The sequence below is a fragment of the Mytilus californianus genome, unplaced genomic scaffold (assembly GCF_021869535.1).
Source record: "Mytilus californianus isolate M0D057914Y unplaced genomic scaffold, xbMytCali1.0.p SCAF_7, whole genome shotgun sequence".
In the NCBI taxonomy this organism is placed as follows: domain Eukaryota; kingdom Metazoa; phylum Mollusca; class Bivalvia; order Mytilida; family Mytilidae; genus Mytilus; species Mytilus californianus.
In genome coordinates this window covers 8,226,552-8,249,455 of record NW_026262723.1, presented here as the reverse complement: position 1 = coordinate 8,249,455, position 22,904 = coordinate 8,226,552, and the positions used below count along the sequence as shown (strand labels likewise).

Genomic DNA, 22,904 nt, shown 5'->3' with positions numbered 1-22,904 from the left:
TACAGATAATGCAATGTATCGATTGTCGTCGTACAGATAATACACTTTATCGATTGTCGTCATACACGTTTTATTTTAACCTAATTGGACAGAATCTTTTCCATAGCGAAGTAACTCCACGAACACTTCTGTTGCGTCTCCACGAACACTTCTGTTGCATCTCCACGAACACTTCTGTTGCGTCTCCACGAACACTTCTGTCGCGTCTCCACGAACACTTCTGTTGCGTCTCCACGAACACTTCTGTTGCGTCTTTATATAATGGCTCCATAGAAACATGTTTTAATGACGATGTAAAATTCATAGTTTTGGAGAATACCTCTATTTGTAAAACAATCGCGTATATTGTAGGTTTTCCATGATTTAGATCCCAAATTAAGGGAAGTTGAAATTTGTAAAAATTCAAAAATAAATGTGCATACAAGTTTCTAGTGTGGACAGAAATAAGTAAATTAACCAATTCGGACAATCGTTAGTAAAAAGTAACAACAATGTCCCAGGTTATGGGGTTTTAGCTCTTTTAAACTCCGTTGTTTCTGTCGATCATATTTGATTTTCGTCTATTGTTATGTCATTGATCAGACCACGTGTTTTTTTGTTTTTCGTTTGAATTGTTTCTCATCTCATTTTGTCATGTTTGGTATTTTTATAGTTGAGAAAACGATATATTTTTTTATACGGCCGCCGGCCTTTAAAGACGAGACGTTTGATGGTATACCGTTGTCCGTCCGTCTTCAACACTTCGGACAATAACTCAAAAACGTTTTCACCAATTTTTTAACAAATTTTGGTGAATTGTTTATATCTGTTGACGTAAGCTCCCTTTCAATTTTTATAAATTTAAAATTTTATGTTTCCGAGTTAGTGGATTTTGTTCTTTAAAAAAATGGGGGATTTTCCAGTTTTCTGACTAACTTAAAGATGCTTCGAGCAATTTTTCCGGATTTTAGTGAAACTTTGATGAATTGTTTATATATATTGACTTAAATTCCCTTTCAATTTTTAAAAAATTGTGATTTTACGTTTTCGAGTATTAGGACTTTTTCATAAAAAAGGGATGATTTTCAAGTTTTCGGACAATTATAACTCAAAAACGCTCTGAGAAGTTTTCATGAAATTGTGGTGACTGGTGTATATCAATTGAAATAAGTTCCTTTTTGTTTTCTGTTATAAATTTCTGAAATGACATTGCAAAGTTATGGAACTTTATTCGATAAAAAAATCGTATAAAGACGAGCGACGGGCGTATCATGCGCTCAAGGCGCAGCTCTTTATGCTCATTGCTGAAGGCCGTACCTTACAGTGACCTATTTATATCAGCGTCATTTGGACACTTGTGGACAGTTGTCTCAAAGGCAACCTTATTTTTATATCAAACTACTAGTATACTAGATTATCAAATACCTTTACACTTTCATATCGAGAAGCGTTTGATAATTCAATAAATAGGCTGTCGTCACAGCAATATGGTTAAAGAAACGAGATTAAGCCCATTGTTTGCCATCTATTTAAAGTTTTATCAGACACAAAGACATGCTAAATAATTATCTTTCAACATTTTTGAACGAAAAAAAGGCGATATATTTGATCCAGATGCCCGATAAAACAACAATAAAGCATTTAATTTTGTGAATGCATTTTAAGATAAGGTAATAACATTATTATAAATAGAAACATATTTAATAATCATTGCATTTGTCATTTATAAAAAAAGTTAATCACGTTTCAACACAATGAACGTTACAGTTACTACCCACATACATAAACCTACAAAGTAGAAACAAATAGATCTGTTCTGAGGGGTCAAAAAACTGTTTACAAATACTTGATCTCTCAATCTAAAGATGTAAGATGTTACGGAGTGATTGTACATTTTGTTTTAAATGTGAAATGTTTTGCTAAGCTTGTTTTTTCGTATTTTATGAAGTGCTAGAAAATGGTAAACTTGATGACTGGGCTCAATAAACCATTTTCATCGTCCTTCGTTTTATTTTGGTTTTACAGGAATAATATTTATTGATCGATTGCTGTTCGTTTCACCTTAAGAGGCAAGTATTTCATGCATATTCAGGACGAGAACAAATTTAAGAATTAAGCCACAAAGTTAGGTTCTGTAGGTCGATTGCTATGAAGAGTGGTTATTTCTTCTGCCACTTAAAAAAAGGGGAAGAATGAGAGAGACTAATTATCCCATACCGACTAATGGAAGTTATGTAGTAAAGTTTGCCCGTTTGCTATGCGGGTCTTAAAATCAAATCAGCATTGATTTACCTTTTTGTATACGTACCACCTTTTGAAAGAGTTACAATAGTTCAAACTTGCCACCTAAATGATAGTAACAGGAATAATTTCAATAATTTCCTACTCATAATTGTATGTCTCTTAAACAGGCAAAATTTGCTCACGTGAATTTCACATAAATCTCACATGAAATTCACGTGAGATTCACCTCAAACGAGCTCATACATGAAACTCAGTGAACATTTTCAACGGGAATATATTTTCTTGCTTCATTTTACAGGTAATCTATTGTCTAATCGCTGATCACGAGTCTTCATTCATTGCATGCACACAAAAATAATGCTGTTGTTATAGTATTTTAACAAAACGTTTGAATTTCACGTGAATTGAGATTCAGATGAATCTCACGTGAAATTTTTCACCTGAATTTCATGTGAACTTCACAAAAAAAAAAACTGGTAGTTTTCATGATTTGGATTAAATTTTTAAATTTAGATGTTATTTGATTTACGTTATTATATTAAAAATTCACGTGAATTTCACTTGAAAAACAATCAGGTGATTTTCACGTGAAATTTACGTGACTCACATGAGATTCACGTGAAAATCACATGAACTTGTTTCACGTATAAGCTCGTTGAGGTGAAATTCACGTGAGATTCACGTGAAATTGATGTGAGTGAAATTTCCCTGTGTACCCAAGAACAAAATCAAAAAAGAAAAACTAAACCCCTCTATCATGGAACATGTTAAAAATCTTGACTCCTTTATAAAAGTCATTAGAACTGAGGGCAGTAGTCACATAATTCTGTTCCATGTATTCATTTATAACAGAATTATTATTTTTTTGCTTTAAATATGGGTCATTTTAAAAAAAATGTCGAATCTTGAAATTGAAAAATTGAATAAAAGTTACTAATTTAAACCACCCTCTTCATGAGCAATTCAAAATAAACAATACTTATGGAGCAACATATTAAAAGATGCAATCTTGGTAATGTCATACAAGAATATATTGAAACATTGTTTGATAGGTGGTGCAATATTTTGTCTCTCCTGTTACTATGTTCGAAAGAAATTTTGGGTAGTTAAAAATGTTTCGCTAACATTTTAAGCTTGTTTTTAATTGCCTATATGATGGTTTTTCAAGAGTATTTTTTTTTGTATATTTTCATTCTGTGTAATGATAGATTATTTGTCAATTTTCCATGTTGAACTGAAAAATATATCTAAAAAGTGGTTTTCGAAGGTTATAAAACAAACCACCAGCAACGAAAGTCTAAGATAGCAATTCATAATGTTCTCTTTTTAATAAACCCAACATCAAGTAATTCCCTTGCATGTTGGTTTACTTTTTCGTTTTGTTTTTGGTAATAGGAACGTACGTTAACGATATATCACCATATTAAGTTCTATCCTGTTACCCTCTTTGTCTATCATGTTACCGATAGCAGTATTGCATTTTGTATATGATAAATTGCAAAGATTAGGACGTTGTCACCTTTAAATGAGTTCAAACAACCAAACATTTCATCTGTAAAATAATATGTAATTATATACTTTTTAAAGAAATTGTCTCTCCTGTTATAACAGGATAGACATAACAGGATAGACAAATATCTTTATTTATGAATACTGTTGTGAAATAACTACTCCCTTTGATGCAGTGATAATGTTTTTCTGCTGTGAGTTTGGTTTCCAACACGTAATTGCACTTTTTCAAGTCTAATATTGTTGTAATTAATAAATGTATTGGTAACAGCATAGACATGATAAAAGATTACCCACTAATTTTTGTCCCTAAATGTCTTGAAATTATCACTGAATTGTTCCATATTCATAGGGAGAAACAATTTAACAGTTGATCTAGTAGCGGTAACAGAATAGACATGCATTTCATGTACTCTGATTGAATTTAGTTTGTTGAAAAATGTTTCATATAATGACAAAGAAGCTGTGAGTTTTCATTAACATTCTAAAATAGTTCCTTTTGCAGATATCAAGGCAATCAAAAAATAGGAAAAAAATCATTTGAAATATGTTACCCTGACTCTGTACGCACATAAATTACGCAAAAATCGGACTTAAATATATTTTAATCTTATCAAAATAGATCTAAACGCGATTATTATTGATGTTCTGACTCATAAATCCTACAAACTTTCGTTTAAACACTTACAACTACATTTTCCATTAAAAATTTTAAAAAAAATAGCATAGGTGTACTGAAAATTCGACATTTTTTTAAATGACCCTAATATTAAATTGAGAATGGAAACAGGGAATGCGTCAAAGAGACAACAACCACACAAAATAGCAAAAAACAACCGAAGGCCACCTATGGGTCTTCAACTCAGCGAGAAAATTCCGCACCCGGAGGTGGGTTTCAGCTGGCCCCTTATATGTTTATGTAAAGATATTATTATAAAAAAAAAAGTAAAGAATTCATTATTCCATATGCATGATTCATCTAACAAATAAGCAAACTTAAATCTAAAGCGCCTTTAGGTTAGCTGCAATTTTTTAAAGTTTCAAATCAATTTTAGAAAGGGTTGGTTGATATGACGGAACGATAAGGGGCAGAGTTTATGTAATAAATAAACTTAAACAGATTAACAAGTTAAAGTATATACATATATATATAAGTACGTCTGAACCAGTGACAACTCTACAACAGATTTATCCAACTGACGAGGAAAGGTAACACCCGGCCACCGAAAGCTTTATTATTGTGAAGCCTAGGTGGTCGAGTGGTCTAGCGCGTCGGATACAGTGCAGGCGATTTGGTGTCACGATATCTTAGTAGCATGAGTTGGAATCCCGGCGAGGGGAGAACAAAAAATTTGCAAAAGCAAATTTACAGATCTTACATTGTTGGGCTTTTGTTTAGACGAGTTGTATATATATCTTTTGATGCAGCATTTTAAGTTTTTAATGGGACGGTAATGTCTGTTATGTATGTAATCAACAACAAAGGGTGTATCTGAATATCTGGTATGTATCAGCGGCAATTATTATAAATGAAACTTTTATTGCCATATAAATTAGGAAACATAAATAAATCGTTACTTGAATTCTAGATTAAACATATTAACCATAATTAAATCGATAAGCCATCATAAATTTGAACAGGTTTTGATGCCAGCATTATGTCAACATTTAGTAAAATTTTAGAGTCCCAAACCAGGGTTGTCTACTCTTTTTATGGAATCTCTCCCTATCCAACATATCCTTATTATCAAGTGGCAGTATCCTGATATTATCTAGTGACAGTCAACATATCTTTATTATCCAGTGGCAGTATCTTGATATTATCCAGTGACAGTCAACATGTCCTTATTATCCAGTGGCAGTATCTTGATATTATCCAGTGACAGTCAACATATCTTTATTATCCAGTGACAGTCAACATATCCTTATTATCCAGTGGCAGTATCTTGATATTATCCAGTGACAGTCAACATATCTTTATTATCCAGTGGCAGTATCTTGATATTATCCAGTGACATTCAACATATCCTTATTATCCAGTGGCAGTATCTTGATATTATCCAGTGACAGTTAACATATCCTTAATTATTATCCAGTGGCAGTATCTTGATATTATCCAGTGACAGTCAACATATCTTTATTATCCAGTGGCAGTATCTTGATATTATCCAGTGGCAGTATCTTGATATTATCCAGTGACACTCAACATATCCTAATTATCCAGTGGCAGTATCTTGATATTATCCAGCGAGGGTCAACATATCCTTATCATTCAGTGGCAGTATCTTGATAAGTGACAGTCAACATATCCTTATCATCCAGTGGTAGTATCTTGATATTATACAGTGACAGTCAACATATCCTTATTATCCAGTGGTAGTATCTTGATATTATCCAGTGACAGTCAACATATCCTTATCATCCAGTGGCAGTATCTTGATATTATCCAGTGACAGTATCTTGATATTATCCCGGTCGACATACCTTGCAGAACCTACGTATGATAACAATTATTAATCCTTGTTCGTCCTGAATTTGCTTGAAATATTTGCCGCTGGATGTTCAGCAAATGATAACCATTCCATCGGTTGTGAATGAACGCTTCTCCATTCTAGATTATCGTACGTGATTAGAAATTTGTAGATAGAAAATAATGAGAAATGATATGATTGTCATTGAGAAAACTATACAACAGAGTCTAAATGAAGCGGATTTAAACAACTATTATATGTCTCTTTATGGCCATCAGCAATGAGAAAAACTTATACCGTATATTCAGCCCATAAAAACACCCGTCAAATGTGAAACAACAAAAAACACATTGGCATAATTTATGACAAAATAATAAACGAAGAATAAATATGACAGACAGAAACGATCAACAACCATTCAATCACAGGCTTCTGACTTGGGATAGACACATACATTATGTGACAGAGTTAACCATGTTTGTGAGCGCTCGACCCTTCCCCTAACCTGGGACATCATAAGAAAAAACTGTAAAATTTCAGTTGGAAATGACGAAAGTCGTCAGTTTCCACGAAGCACAAACAAAAACTAACATAGAGTCAAAAGACACAAAGAGCCGATCTAAGAGTACTCGAAGTTACTTAAATCAAATAAAAATAAGAAGATGTGGTATGAGTGCCAATAAGACAACTCTCCATCTAAGTCACAAAGCCCATAAAAGCTAATAAATAAATCATGTTCTCCTACACTAAAGTATCAACCAGTAGACATGCAACTGATTTAGTGTAAACACTTCATAAACAGACTGAGCAAAAAGCATGACCTTATGCAATGTCTATTTTAGCCCAGATGTAGTGCTTGGCTGTTGCTGTCTCACTGAAGGTTATGTCACACCCGCTTATTTTCGTATAGATATTTGTACTTGTAGACTTCTCAAAGAATAATTTCTGCTGTAGATCGACCAGGTTCAGTCTGAGTGAAACATCGACAAATATTTGGGTAGGTAAATATCATTAAACGTTTAAAATTTCAATAAAATTGTAATAAGTAGACCAGCCCTGTCTTTGATTTTTATGTTTGATATGAAATATCTATTGATTCATGTAATTACCAGATGTTTCTTATCTTTTTATAGCAATAAATTAGTAAGTCAACGCTTATACCTACATCCATACTTTTGTAAGATCAATAAGTTAATTATTACCACACTAAATGAAAATATGTAATTGAAATGTCCATGGTGATGACATTTGAACGTTCCCTGTATTCTAAATGTACACAAGGAGACGTTATCAAAATAAAGCTAAAATAATCAATATTTTTCGTTAATAAACTTTTCATCAGTTATGCTTTACTGCATGCTTTAATGCATTTTAAATGTGTAGTGCGATATCAAAATACTAACTATAAAATATCTTGAGTATTAAATAAAAATTGACAACCTAGGCCCTGAAAAAGATAACCCAAAGGGGCAATCAAAATTTATGTCAACTTAAAACGGTCAACACAACGCTGAAAAAAATTGTAAAAACCGACGAAAAGACCACCAACAATAACAAGACACTGCAGATGATGCATAAAAAAAAACTAAAGCAATAACTGGGGACGACCTAAGTGCTCCAAAAGAATAATCAGTTCTTTCTCCACCAGTGGGACCCATTGTGTTATTCAATGAGAATCAAAACACGGCGGTAAGTAGGATTCAGTTATCACGTGACAATGGAAAAAAGGTGAGACTTTGATTGCAATTATTGAACTTTGTCACTCATAATTTACTTCCTTAAGGAGTTTATCTAAGCGAACTCGATCCATACAATTCATAAAATATCAATCTAAGGGCACTTTGAGAACGTTTAAATTTGAAACAAATATAATTCTAATTAATACACAAGACTTTAGTGTACATCTGCACTTTTTCGTATATGTAGCAAAAGTACCAGAATCCGTTTGTTCTTCCTTGTATTGAAACTGAACGTTATTTTGGTCATTATAGGAGTAATTAATATTGCCGTATGTTTTGTGATTTAAGTGTGATTGAAGATGAATTTCATCTTATTCTACAACGTAGAACTTAGAAGAGAGACGAAAGATACCTAAGGGAAATGTAAACTTATTTGTCGAAAAGAAACAGACAATGCCATGCGGAAAAAAGTAAAACGACCGACAAACTCCAGTAAACAGAGCCGATGTATTGGTTTGTGTAAAAAAATATATTTTGAAATATATTACTTGTCTAGGCAATCAACTTTCATCTTAATGCAGTTTTATTTTGGAATGTTGAAAACACAAGAAAACTATTAAAAAAAGGTATTGTATAATAGGAATTGTATTGTTTTGACGTTCCAATTGGTATATATGTCATTCACGGGGTTATGGACTGCGCATCATAATTTACAAGTACAGACACTTTCATTCCCGAAATGATCTACATGTAACAATGTTGATGTTACAATAAAATAAGATTTCAAGTAAGTAGAAAATGTAAATAAAAGTCCACACAAGATGGTGGTATCAAAATAAGATTATTACAAAAACACATTTTTTAAACATATAATGATTTGAATGCGATCTCCATTTTTGTATACGTACCTTTGGTCTAATGGTTTTATTGAATATGTTCTTTTTGAAAACACGCCTGTGTGTGATTTGCCCCTCATGAGACTTCTACAGATTTCCTTTCACAGGTGCTTATAGTAATAAACTACTTATTTTCCGAAAAAAAAATTAAAAACACATATGAGCCAGATAATGAATTGAACTACTTTTACCCTCGAACGATAAGTTGTATTATTTTCAATTACAAAATAAACTCGTACGGAGTTATATCTTTTGATAAAGTTAATAGAAGTTAATATTATTTTACTTCAAAGGAAGGTACCAAGGAGATCATGATTATTGTAATAATCTAGTTATAAAATTCAGAATATTATTTCCAATTTAAATTTACATGTGATCAAAATAGAATATTTACAGAGGTTTTGGATAGGACATACAACCTTTTTACAAGTTTATTATTATACGAAACTGCAACGATATCTAGCCCCTCATATGCACTAAATATGAATCATTCGAATAAAGTTAACACATATTTTAGATACTTAGTGTTGATCAAATATTTTTCATTGAAATTCGCTGATGTATTGAATAGCAAACTGGTCTGTTTTTACATTGGACTAACCACATAAAAACGTGTTGAACAAGCAAATATGCTTAGAGGTTCTTTCTAAATCCTAGTGATGAACTATACCAGATTTAAACAATTAAAATCACATTGACATCAAACATGACAACAAAAGGGACATATCGAAAATTGTCTTACATTACATTTTGTGCTACAACTTTTTCAATGTAAAACCGATTGGTAAAGTCCAAACAAGTATATATTTAGTAACTTATATAGGAGGATGTATACGATGGCCCATGAAATCTATTCAAAATTAGGTTAGTTTAATAAATGACTGAATATGATACTATAAAACACTGTAGAACAGATATTTCATTTGTGATATTCCTATAACATCATAACTATGTTAACAGAAATGTCATTTGAGATATTCCCATAACACCATAACTATGTTGACATTAACACATTCGACATAAAATGACAACTGTTCTTACATGTATAGCTTTCGTCAAAAGCCTTACCCAAAAAGATATGTTACCCATTTAAAAATTATCTTTAACTTCACATTCATATATATATATATGATCTCCTCTCGTTAATTTTTTGTTTTCAACCAACCCTCGTTGTCATTTTGTAAATGTAAGTCAAGATATGACAGGGCCGTAACTACATTGAGGCAAATGAGGCAAATGCCTCGTGTTGGGAAATTTCAAAAAACAAAAAAAAATAAGTTGAAACAAAAGCTTGTCTTCATATTAAATTGTTTTCACGGCGATTGTCTTGCAAAGAGCAAGTTCTTTTCACCCTTTGACGTCGTCCCTGTTTTTTCGGGATCCATGTTTCTCATTTATTTTTAGTTTTCAGTGTTGCCATTGTCTATTGTTTGTCGTTATGTGTCTTATATCTGTTCCTAGGGTTGTCTTTTGTTCATTTAATTTGTAAATTAGTAATTTTGTTTTAAACTTGAGTTTTATTATATTTAAGGACCTTTTGTCTAATTTTAAAAACTACTTTAAATTGTAAAATTATTGAAAATTAGCTCTCGCCCTTTTGTTCTGAGGCGGCGTTAAGCGAACACCAATCAATCAATCAATCATTATGACTATGGCTTCAGTTGTATAATATTCCTTGTTGTGAACGTTAGGACTAGTGAACGGTCATGTGAGGTTTGGCACTGTTACATGCCCACCGATATCCAGATATTGTTCGAGAACATGTTTTGAGAAGATACGATGCTACCGGACATCGAAAATGTTTTCGTTTTGTCATGGAAAATTAAACTTTATTTTAAAGAATACAGAACTGGCTCCCTTTTCTGTAAATAAAACTAAAAAGCTGACATGGGTTAAATTAAAGTGAGACAACCCAATCTCCCGGAATCAAGTCATTTAAAAAGAAAATAATGTATTGCCATATGACCTTTTATATTGAAGGATTAAACTTACATTGAGCCGTGTTCAGGCCCTAAAATAGAAAATAAAGGGACGGGACATGGAGTAAATGTGCATGGGACCAAATCGCACACAATACATAGAAAAAATACAAATTATCAATGAACAGTCGCGTTGTCAACGTATATTTGTTCCGCCTAACAGAAGTTCCACTGGAAACTTCGTTATAAACATTGTCATAATATCTGTTTCTGTTGGAACAAATATTCTTTACCATTTATTCCGTTAGGAACATTTACTGTAATATTTATTCCAGTGGAAATAATATTCCAGAATATTGTTTCCATTTGGAACTTATATTATGAAGGAACTTCTATTCCGTGACAGCTGGAGGGACTTCAGCAATGAACGAATCATTCATACCCTACAACATGGTCAAGACGGCCCCTAGCGTCGACTTAAGCGGTACTTAAAGTATTGTACTGTGAAGAAATTTTAAAGTCACAAAAATATTACACCAAAGTCTAAACACAATACAAGACCAGAACAGACAGATACGACATTAATCAGCCGATATACATATCAAAACTGCACAAAAACAGTATACCGGCAATGAGGTCTAAGAACTGAGTCTATCCTGAGTGTACCCTTTTATCCATGTTAGGAACTACATCAATAGTAATTGAATTATGTTATAAAAACTGAATTCACGGTTATATCAATGATAATCAGCCCCTCTTAACTTAATTTGAAAAAAAACATAATTGACAGGTATAATACGTTTTTCTGCAAGCCAAAACTCAATAACAAAAAAACATAAAAACAGCAGCCACACACTTGACTATGTGAATTACGAATTTTGCGTTATATAACATATCGGTCTTTTGATGTTGTCCCTAAAACTAAAAAGTCTTACACTGGATCTATATATTTTGCTTTGAGACCAGAATATTGTCGAAAAAGTGATTAAAACAAAAGTTGCGTTTTAGTTTAAGAAAGGGTCCGGGAAACGCTTAGAATGCACGATTTTGCGTCATTTTTTCCAAGACCCCTCGGCGAATATATTTTGCCGCACTTTGAAAAGAGGTTAGTTACGGCCCTGTATGAGGCAGACAAAACTTAACGACAAAAGAGATGATTTCAGTTTCCAACTTGTAGCTTTCAATATCTATGCAGCAACATTCTAGCAGCACCTGCATAATAATTTGAAAGTATAAATTGTTTAGCTAATTTATAGTGACTATGATTGCAGCAATTTATGTCAATCTCGTGCAAAGCTCTAATTCCCTGTCCAGGTTTTTCTTAACTTCTGGTCTTTTTTTTAAATTTTAACAGCTTTTGAACGTTTGAAGTAGCTTTTGAATTTTCAAATATTTTGGCCTCCAACATCGCTGAAGAGACATTAAATGTCAAAATAAGCATCTGGTGCAGTAAAATTGGTACCGTTAATGTAATTAATGACTGTTTACACTTTATGTATGAAAGACATCGTTGGTGAAGTATACGTCTTTACAACAAAAAGTAAAATAACAAAAATACCAAACTCCAAGGAAAATTAGAAACGGAAAGTCCTTTGTCAAATGGCAAAATCAATGCTCAAACACACCAAACGAATGGAAAACAACTGTCATATTGCTGACTCGGTAAAGGCATTTCCTTTAGTAGAAAATGGTGGATTAAATCTGGTTTTATAGCTAGCTAAACCTCTCTAAACTTGTATGACAGTCGCAAAAAATTCCATTTATTGACAACAATGTGTGAACAAAACAAACAGACATAAAAGGTAAACATGTCAAAAATTAGGGTACAGCAGTCAATAAACTCATTATAGATACCTGGATTACTAATTTCATGGGCCATCTTATATCAGAAGGCCTTTTTAACTGAAAGAATCTTTGAACAGTTTCTAATGGTTGCAGTAGATTTTTATAATTATTTTTGTTATATAAGTGTCCAGGTTTTAACAATACTATCAATGTCTTCTTCTCTTATAACATATCAAAGGGCAAATAGGAACAATTTAAATAAGAAAATAGTTTATTATTTTAAAAATGTAGATGAACCCCCATGATTCAGCCATGTGTGATTGATTTAAAGTTCCTTTATCGAGATTCTGAATATGAACAATATTGTTAAAGGCTTTCAAATGTCACAACGTTTCAAAGTCAGATCATCAACCAATTCTGTTCATATGAAATTGTAAGAATCTCTGATGTCTATAATGGATTCATCTTTGAATGGATGATTGAACAATAAATAAAACTATCATCAAATAACGATTTACTACTCACTTTTTTCTTAACCAGTTCAAATTCCCACCTGTTTATTGACGAATTGGGGAAATTCTTCTTTCATAATTGCAAGGTAAAAGTAAGCCTTTAAGTGTGTTCTAATACAAGATGAAAGTGAGCATAGATTGGAACATAACATCATCATGAACAATTAATACAAATTATCTGAAGTGGCGGCAGGAACTGATACTGTCTGAACAATTCCGTAAAACAATGAAAATGGATATTGTTTAACTCTTATTTTGCAGGTGTCTTACAGTTTTAAACTTCGATTTTTTTACCAACTAAATAACCAGTAATTTCAATTTCCAAACATATTGATGAAAATGTCGTATTGACTTTTTAACCCAAGTTTTTCAATATTTTCAGCAGTAATTTATTTTGCATGTGTATATTTTGTTTTACAAATGAGAATGACAATTCATTAAAACTTGAAAAGCATATGATTTGTATTGGAGAGATGCTTCACATGACAATGGACTAGTAAAGAAAAAGTGTTCTCTTATATACTACATCAAATTCACTGGTTTTAGACTCTCTGATTGGTTACAATGTCATGCATAATGCTATAACGGTATGCATCGTTAATAACAAGAACGGGCAGTTAGAGTTCTGGGTTCTTAGTGGAATCCGGACTGGAAAAGAAGGGATAAATGAAAATAACACTTCATAAATTTTGTGTTTCCGAAGCATTTTTCTGGGTTAACTCACGACGGGTGCCACATGTGGAGCAGGATCTGCTTACCCTTCCGGAGCACCTGAGATCACCCCGAGTTTTTGGTGGGGTTCGTGTTGCTTAGTCTTTAGTTTTCTATGTTGTGTCATCCGTACTATTATTTGTCTGTTTGTCTTTTTATTTTTGGCCATGGCGTTGTCAGTTTGTTTTTGATCTATGAGTTTGACTGTCCCTCTGGTATCTTTCGTCCCTCTTTCATTAAGAACATTCAAAACTAAACATTTATAAACCAGGGATGTATATATTGAATACAGGATGGAAACGGGGAATGTATCAAAGAGACAACATCCGACTAAAGAGAAGAAAACAGCCCAAGGCCAACAATGGGTCTTCAACGGAGCGAGAAAATCCCGCACCCGGAGGCGGGCTTCAGCTGGCCCCTAAACAATGTTGTATACTAGTTCAGTGAAATGGATGCCACACTAAACTCCGAAACATACAAATACATTGAAACATTAATAGCTAAATGACTAAAAGAGATATATACAAATAGATAAAATGTTCATTTTGAGATAAAGTTTCTATAAGCACTCGAAAAAAAAACAGGTCAAAGGAACATCACTTTCATTCCCTTAAACTCAGAGCAAAAACTCATTCATGTACATTACATCGTTTGAGGTAAGCAATTATTTTTATTATACTAGTACTTCACGTTGCAATGCCAGATTTTGATTGGTTAATACGGTTTACTCCTGGTTTGCCCACTTTTAATTATACTAATTATCTATTAGTAAAGAAAACAAAAAAGACAAAAGATTTAATGAGCATACAATTGTATAGTCTGTTCCAACTTAGGTATATAGTTTATTAGTGTTTTCTATATATTCAGGTATTTTTTATATGGTAGTTCCATTTTCAATTGTATCGAAAAATAATAACTAAATCAAATATTTTTTCTCTCAATAATTTGATATCAATTCAATCTAACATACTAATGACAAAACAATGTCATTCAGTTATAAAAGTGTTTTAATAATTCATTAGTTTTTGAATGGTTTTGATGAAATACACCGAGAAATACACTAATACATGTACAAGTTGTCTTTTATTGTAAACATAATTTATATAATCTGCTTACCCTTCCGGAGCACCTGAGATCACCCCCAGTTTTTGATGGGGTTCGTGTTGCTTAATCTTTAGTTTTCTATGTTGTGTCATCTGTACTATTATTTGTCTGTTTGTCTTTTTATTTTTGCATTGCATAAGGAAATAATTAATTACGTTGGTGAAATAAGTAATATGGGGCACTATATTATAATGATTGTGTAGCGGGTATGTTGTCAGATTCACCAATGTCTTCTAAAGTTTTAAGCCAAACATCCTCAAAAGGTCTCGTAATCAATAAATGCTGTTTCTGGTTGAAGTTGTAACTTATGTTGTTATGTCAAATGTAAAGCTTGGATACTGAACAGTTGCATTTATATTCTATTTGTTAGAATTAATTGGATATTTTTATATTAAATATATATACAATATCTTAAAATTAAAAAAAAATTGAGTTGAATAAATAAAAAGAATTTTAACTGACATTTATTCTAATCTTTAGTTTCATTATTTTACTGTTTACTTTTTTTCAGAATGTACCAAAAATTAAAACTATTTGTTGATAAATTGTAAAAATAATAAACATATTTGTCTACTTTTTTTTTTATATTTGTCAACTTGATTCAATACATTTTCCTGCTAAAAACTATATCAAATCCAAAAATTAAAACTATTTGTTGATGAATTGTAAAAATAATAAACATTTTTGTAAACATATTTGTCTACCTTTTTATATTTGTCAACTTGATTCAATACATTTTCCTGCTAAAAACTACTAGTATATCAAATATAAAATAATTTTTCATATTTTTCTTGATTTAATAGCAGAATATAGTATCTTTTATAAAATTTTGAAGGTAAAATAAAAGGTAAAAAAAATGACTATAATTCAGAAACAAACTATAATTGTTAAAACAACAATTCCCCCTATGTTTACATATGCATGTAATTAAAAGTGGGCAAACCAGGATGACACCGTTAATACAAGGGTGACTTTCTACTCTATCCCGTGACTTATATTCTATAACCCTTCACGGAGACCCTTGATCATTTGTGTGCTTTATTAAATACGAATATATGTTACGACATGACTTTCAATGTAAAATTTAAAAGACAAAACAACAGAACATCCATTTGAATAAATTAAAAACACACATAGCTTAGAGGGTGATAGAACAGGATAGTTACTCCTCGAAAAAAAAACCATTGTAAACCTCGGATTCGCCTTGGTTGACAATGTTTTCTCTGGGTAACAATCTGCTCTTTCACTGTCTCAGCTATGTATTATTCATACATATGTTTAGAAAAACAAGACTGAAATCGACATTACATAAGTTTTACGGTCACCATCAAGAATTGGGACTGTGTCGGTGTCAGAACTCACTAGCTGCATGTTTACGCGGTCTTAGATATCCATATACTTAGACTCTAAATTCACCGATTGAGTCCTATTTCCGGTTGCGCTAGTTTGAGTATTAATACGCATGGCGGATGATGCATCCATACCCTGTCGATGCACCCGGTCTCGATCCTTGTTGAATTCATGCGATTCCCCCATTTTTGTTAGTTATCTTGAAGTGTATCTTCTTAGTGAATTTATGAAATTTGAATTTGTATATCGGTAAACTACTGTTGCATCTAATTTCAAACGTCAATATTTCAGTGAAGGGGCGAAAACCTGAAGGCAGTCTCACTATTTGATTTTTCTATAATCCTAACAAAAGCTTTTTATACCATTATGTTTTTTTAAATAAACTTGGAATGCTTTAACTTATACACTTTAAAATAATGCTGTTTTAATAGCAATAAAACAAACTTTTAATGTACTTGTAAGTATAAACTCCTCTTGAAATATGATTCAAAAGAAATTGTCGAAATATCGTATTTTTATTTGCAATGGCTTCAGTTACACACACATAATATGCAGCAAATTGCATTGGAATAAGCTAAACTAATTCTGATAAAACATCAAACTGAATGTAGATTGCACAATATTGTAAATGTTATAAAATTGGATAAGGATAGACTTTTCATAATTCAACTGAAGATAAATTACAAGATAAATTGTATGTATCTACAAATGCTTCGCTGCTTGATTGTTTAATCATCTTCAAAGCACATTTGTATTTGTAGTAATTGTTTAATATTGATATATCAAATTATAGCAAAATTATTAGAGATATTCAAAAGCACAAACCTTAGTTTGTTGGCAGTAAACTATGACAAGACGCAAGAGAACGCTTCATTTTGCTTTCATCTATCCTGCTGTTGGAAAATCCTACATGCATGGCATGACATGCTTACCCCTAGATTCGTTTCTGCAAGGAATCGAATCGGTGCCAATTTAAATACCGTACACAAATTTAAACGTTGCATTAAGGCCTTTTTTCGACTTTGAGCCGATTAATCGGAATTTCCAAAACATCGTTGATGTTTTTATATAAGACTTCTAGGTTAAAATTGTTTCCGATAATTTGAGAGATTTAGCTAGCTATAAAACCAGGTTTAATCCACCATTTTCTACATCAGAAAATGCCGGTACCAAGTCAGGAATATGACAGTTGTTTTCCATTCGTTTGATGTGTTTGAGCTTTTTGATTTTGTCATTTGATAAGGGACTTTCCGTTTGGAATTTTCCTTGGAATTCGGTATTTTTGTTATTTTACTTTTCTTTGTAAGTTGCGAAAGTAAAGTGTTCGCAAAAATAAGTTGGTTAACAGTACATTATGTTAGGATAGAAACAAATAAACACTTGAGTACACAGTTGGAATCTCATAGACTAGGTGAATTGACAGGGTAAGCATAGGTTGACAGGTCACAAGATTTCAATTCGACCATAAAACATTCGTAAACGCATGCTTAAGACAAAAGTTCTTTATAAACTAATGTAAATACGATTTTCAAGTATAAAAACGTCTGACTTCCGGGCATGGTAACAAACATATGTATATAGAAGAAACGTTAATTAAACGTACATAACTTCAAATTTTCTGGTGTACTCCAACAAGATTTGGGTATGTTTCTAAAATATCTTATTTGTAAAGTTCCTTTTTTCAAAAATCATTTTATTCAGAGAATCAACTTTTTTATTTACCAAAATCCAGCGAAATCTGTTTTCATTTTAATATTAATTCAAACACAATATAGTGCGTAATTTTATCTTTCGGCTGTGTTGCCTTAAATGATGCCTAATTTTTTTCATAAAACATCGTGACCGATTTGCTTTTTATTTTGCAAACACAGAGATACACAGAAGAAATTAAAACATGTCGATATGTTGTTAATGTCGTGTCGAATATACTATAGATAAAATACATGTTTGTTTTATAAGTTTATCTTTAAAAAAGAAATAAAATTCTGTTTAAATGATTTGGACGTTTTGAAATAGAGCTAAAGTCTAGAGCATAAAAACTTATATTAAGGCGTTTACATTGCATGAATTGTCTACAAGACAGATTTGTTAAATGATTTCACTTCTAACGATACATTGTATGTACAGTTGCAATTTAGGCTATCTGCAATTTAATCTATAATATTTATTATTATTATGTAATTATCACCAGCTGGAAAAAGCTACATGCAGATATTTCTTTTCTTATTGTAATTTGTTTAATCTTTTATTTTTAATGTTAATCACAACGTTTTAGTGGATTTATGCTGGATTTACCTTCACCAGGAACGCTCAAAGCTAACCTTCTAAGTCCTTTGGTCTCTGGTGAAAAGTTGTCTCATTGGCAATCATATCATATCTTCATATTTTTATAATGAGCGTTCCTGGTGAAAGTAAAAGCGTTTCGGACGCATACAATTCATTAAGTGTTATTTTAATTTTCTTTAGAGTCGGGACGATTTACAATGCTAAATATAATATAGACACATGGTTATGTTGAAGACTGTATGTTAACCTTTAAATATCATTTGTTTGTCGTTGGATTGCTGTCTCATGAACGTATAACCCTTAATAATTTTATTCAGTCTTTTACTATATCCGTTTGCATACCACGAGGTACTGGAAAAATCATACATATAAATTTAAAAAAAAAACAGTAAAAAAGTAAGAAACACCCTATAACGCTGAAATCGGTATTAGTTTTTCAGCGTGTGTATAGATTTTGAATTTTCAGCACAATGTTACCACCATTCTACACCCTTTCCGCTTGTTTGCTGTGCCCATAATCGTCGAACAAATAGTTCATATTGTTACTCGCAATACCAGCAGTTTTCAATTCAATATTACGAACAAAAATACTCATATGGTAATGTTGAAATCAATTTAAACATTTAGTTTTGATACAAGTAAAAGTATTCCGTGACCCATGTACGTTAAGAATGATAGAGTGATAGTATTCCGTGACCCATGTACGTTAAGAATGATAGAGTGACAGTATTCCGTGACCCATGTACGTTAAGAATGATAGAGTTCGTTAAGAATGATAAAGTGACAGTATTCCGTGACCCATGTTCGTTAAGAATGATAGAGTGACAGTATTCCGTGACCCATGTACGTTAAGAATGATAGAGTTCGTTAAGAATGATAGAGTGACAGTATTCCGTGACCCATGTTCGTTAAGAATGATAGAGTGACAGTATTCCGTGACCCATGTACGTTAAGAATGATAGAGTGACAGTATTCCGTGACCCATGTACGTTAAGAATGATAGAGTGACAGTATTCCGTGACCCATGTACGTTTAGAATGATAGAGTTCGTTAAGAATGATAGAGTGACAGTATTCCGTGACCCATGTACGTTAAGAATGATAGAGTGACAGTATTCCGTGACCCATGTACGTTAAGAATGATAGAGTGACAGTATCCCGTGACCCATGTACGTTAAGAATGATAGAGCGACATTATTCCGTGACCCATCATTCTGCGTGCTAGTTAATGTTAAACATGTCACCCCCTACCCGGACACATCATTCCGACTCCGGCCCAACCAGTTTTTGCTCTTACTAATAAATGCCGCGTGCTTAACGGAGAAGCAGCAAATACAATTTTCGAGTCTTTGGTTAGATCCAGTCGGGGATCGAACCCATAATAACGAAAAGTGTATAAAATAAATGACACAGTCTTTTATAATGGACTTATTACGAATGGTATTGCATCAAGGGAAAGGTTTTAGTCCTTATTGATTATTCCTTGAGGCTAATGTGATTTATGACGAGAGTATTTGCCATTTTGAATTATTCATATTACGTTATTGTTACTATTATTGACCGGAACTATAACTGGATAAATATATTTATTCCACACTGGTATTATTTTAGTACGTTTTCTCTTTATGAATTGGATTTTGAATAAAAAAGCATATTCACCTTGAGAAAAGTGATATTCACCGCGCTGAACGTCACGCGCTTTTAACTGTAACGTTATGGTAAAATGTTTGATATACTTGTTTTCTCTGGGAAAATGGAATAAAATAATAACTGTCTTTTGTTTTTGTAAAAATGTGGTTTAATTGACTTTTGAAAAACTGATATTCACTTCGGCCGTCGGCCTCATTGAATATCATTTTTTCAAAAGTCAATAAAACCGCATATTTACCTCAACAGAAGACAGTAATTGTATAACATCTGAAACCCCGTGCAAATCTTGCATTAAAGTACATGTAAAGTATAATGTTACCTGTAACTACTAGAATAGAGTACATTTTTCACAAAATACTGAAAAAAGTAAAATATTGATTTATGAAGATGTCTTCTTCTAATCAAATGTACCAATTTTAAAGGTTCCTGTTACATCTATACTAGTTTAAGAATTCAAAACATGTGTTTTAATAGCACTTGTTTATTTCTAAAGCCTAAACTTTCATATTGAACGATTCTAAAGTCGGAAGATTATAAATAGTTTCTATTTAAGATATTCCAGTAATTCCATAAAACTTTTTCATTTAACACCTACATTCATTAAAAACTGTAAATTAAATGAATTTGTCGGTTATTTCATGTCGCTAATTTATTTTTTAAGATAAGATTTATTTACATATTAATGTTTTCTCTCTTCAAAGAAAGTTCAAACCTGTCTTGTTATCGTTTGCTGAATAATTTGAAAAGCATAAATGTGTTAATAATTTAAATTAGATTTTTTTACAAAATAATTTATCCTTTTTGAATTACTTGAAACATACATTCTCGCACGTACGTATGTACGTATATGCTTGCATAGTCGAATAATAAGAATATGAAACAAATGTACTGTAATAGCATGACTATTGAAGTTAATTAAAGAGATGTTTCATTTAATCGAAAAAGAATTGTCATATTGCTAACTTTATACATCCCTTCCAAGTATCGGCGATGTTTAATGACCACTCTATTTTGTTTCCAATAAAAACTGCATCTTATATGATGTTCGTGCGCACAACATGTGTTTCTCGAAACCTTTTATAAGCTCATCATAGAAACCAGAATTAAAATTTTGAACGCCAGAGGCGCGTTTCGTCTACAAAATACTAAACAGTGACGCTCGAATCAAATAAAGTAAGAAGTAAAGAGCATTGAGGACCTAAAATTCCAAAAATGTTTTGCCTAATACAGCTTAGGTAACCTATAAGCTACGCTCGTGACTAAACATTTGGAAACCTGAAAAAAATAAACGTTCGACAGTGTAAAATCCAATAGGTCCTTGATTGTTTATGTTTGCCTTTGTGGTTTTTTTTTTGGTCTGTGTTTATACGCCCATTATGAGGAGTCGGCAGTTGGTGGTTGTGTGAAGTATGTAGTATTGGTTACTCAGAACGTTATACTCTTCTGTCTAAAGAAAATACTGAAGTATAAATTTAAAGCAACTACCTTAGAATACCGATGTTTATTTCTCCATGAATGATATATACAAATCAAGGTTAAAAATCAAAATCTGTGTACATCGCAAGAACTCTAACCGAAGCGAGATCAGACCTTTCGGTCATAAAGCTTTACATAGTACTTGGAGTACAAAGTTAGTGATCTAACACCAAAATTCAGTATTTTGAGTGGTTGATATCTGAGTCTGAATACGATAATGGTACTCGAAAGGTTTATGAATGTATGCCGGGTGCATGTACAGGGAAAGGATCGGAAAGCGTCTCCTGCTATGCAGACGTCACACATCATGCATTTCCACACTCAGTCAAAATGTCAAATTTACGCAACAGTAGTTTACCGATGTTCAAGTCTAATAAATCGATTAAGAAGACAATCAAGATAACTAACACTGAGGGTATCGCATAAAATCCTAAAGGTGTGAGACCGGGTCATCGGTAGGCTAAGCGTCTTCTGTTATGTAGGAATCATGTACCATGCGGATCCACACTCAGCCACAATGCCACAATCAGTAATGGAACACACTCGTTAATAGGACATAATCGGTAAAATTAAAGATTATATGACTATTATTCAAAACAAGGAATATGACATTTTCAGTAAATTTACAGATCAAACGGCTTCTATAGTACCTGAGGATCGCAGGCCGCTTATCTGTTGTGAGTTTAGACACCGACACATGGTATCAGTCAACTAATTCGTGATAATAACCATACAAATTTGTGAATTGCCGATTTTGATCAGTCTTCCTTATGAACCACTTAGCGCAGTTTTTGCGCCAGGAGCACAATCATTTAAATGAAGTCCGTATAATTTGAACATGCATATACGCGCATATGAATTATATTATTATGAGGCATTTTCACTATAAAGATTACGACGTTATCTTTTACATGTTCAAGACCATTTTGCATTGAACTTGGCGATTTTAGCTCATACTTTATATAGATGGGAATTTAATGAGATACCATTTAATTTTTTAAATGAACTGCAAGATCCCTATAATGATATTTTAATATTTCCAAAAGCAAGTGCATTAACTGCATCTGAACTAGATCTATGAATTAAAAAGAGATAAAATGGTGGGCTATATTAATTTTGAATTTTCGTTCAGATAAAAGTTCATATCTTTAACTCTTCAAAGAAAGGGCGTTGGATAGACATGTTTTCTTCCAAGTAATACACATAAATTGTTTGAAATTTCCCTTTGTACAGCTTGAAGTCGGGTCTCCTGATACATCATATAATTTTCAAATGTGAAATGTATTTGCTCTAACTGGCTTACGAGACTGAAATTTCCGTTTTATTCAGATGGT

At 32.3% G+C, this 22,904-nt stretch overlaps 1 protein-coding gene across 1 annotated transcript in view; it reads right to left on the bottom strand.

The window, feature by feature from the left end:
* The window catches only part of LOC127708559 (bone morphogenetic protein 10-like), a 47,197-nt gene that overhangs the window by 10,933 nt on the left and 13,360 nt on the right, over positions 1-22,904 (bottom strand). The gene's annotated exons all lie outside the window — the stretch shown is intronic.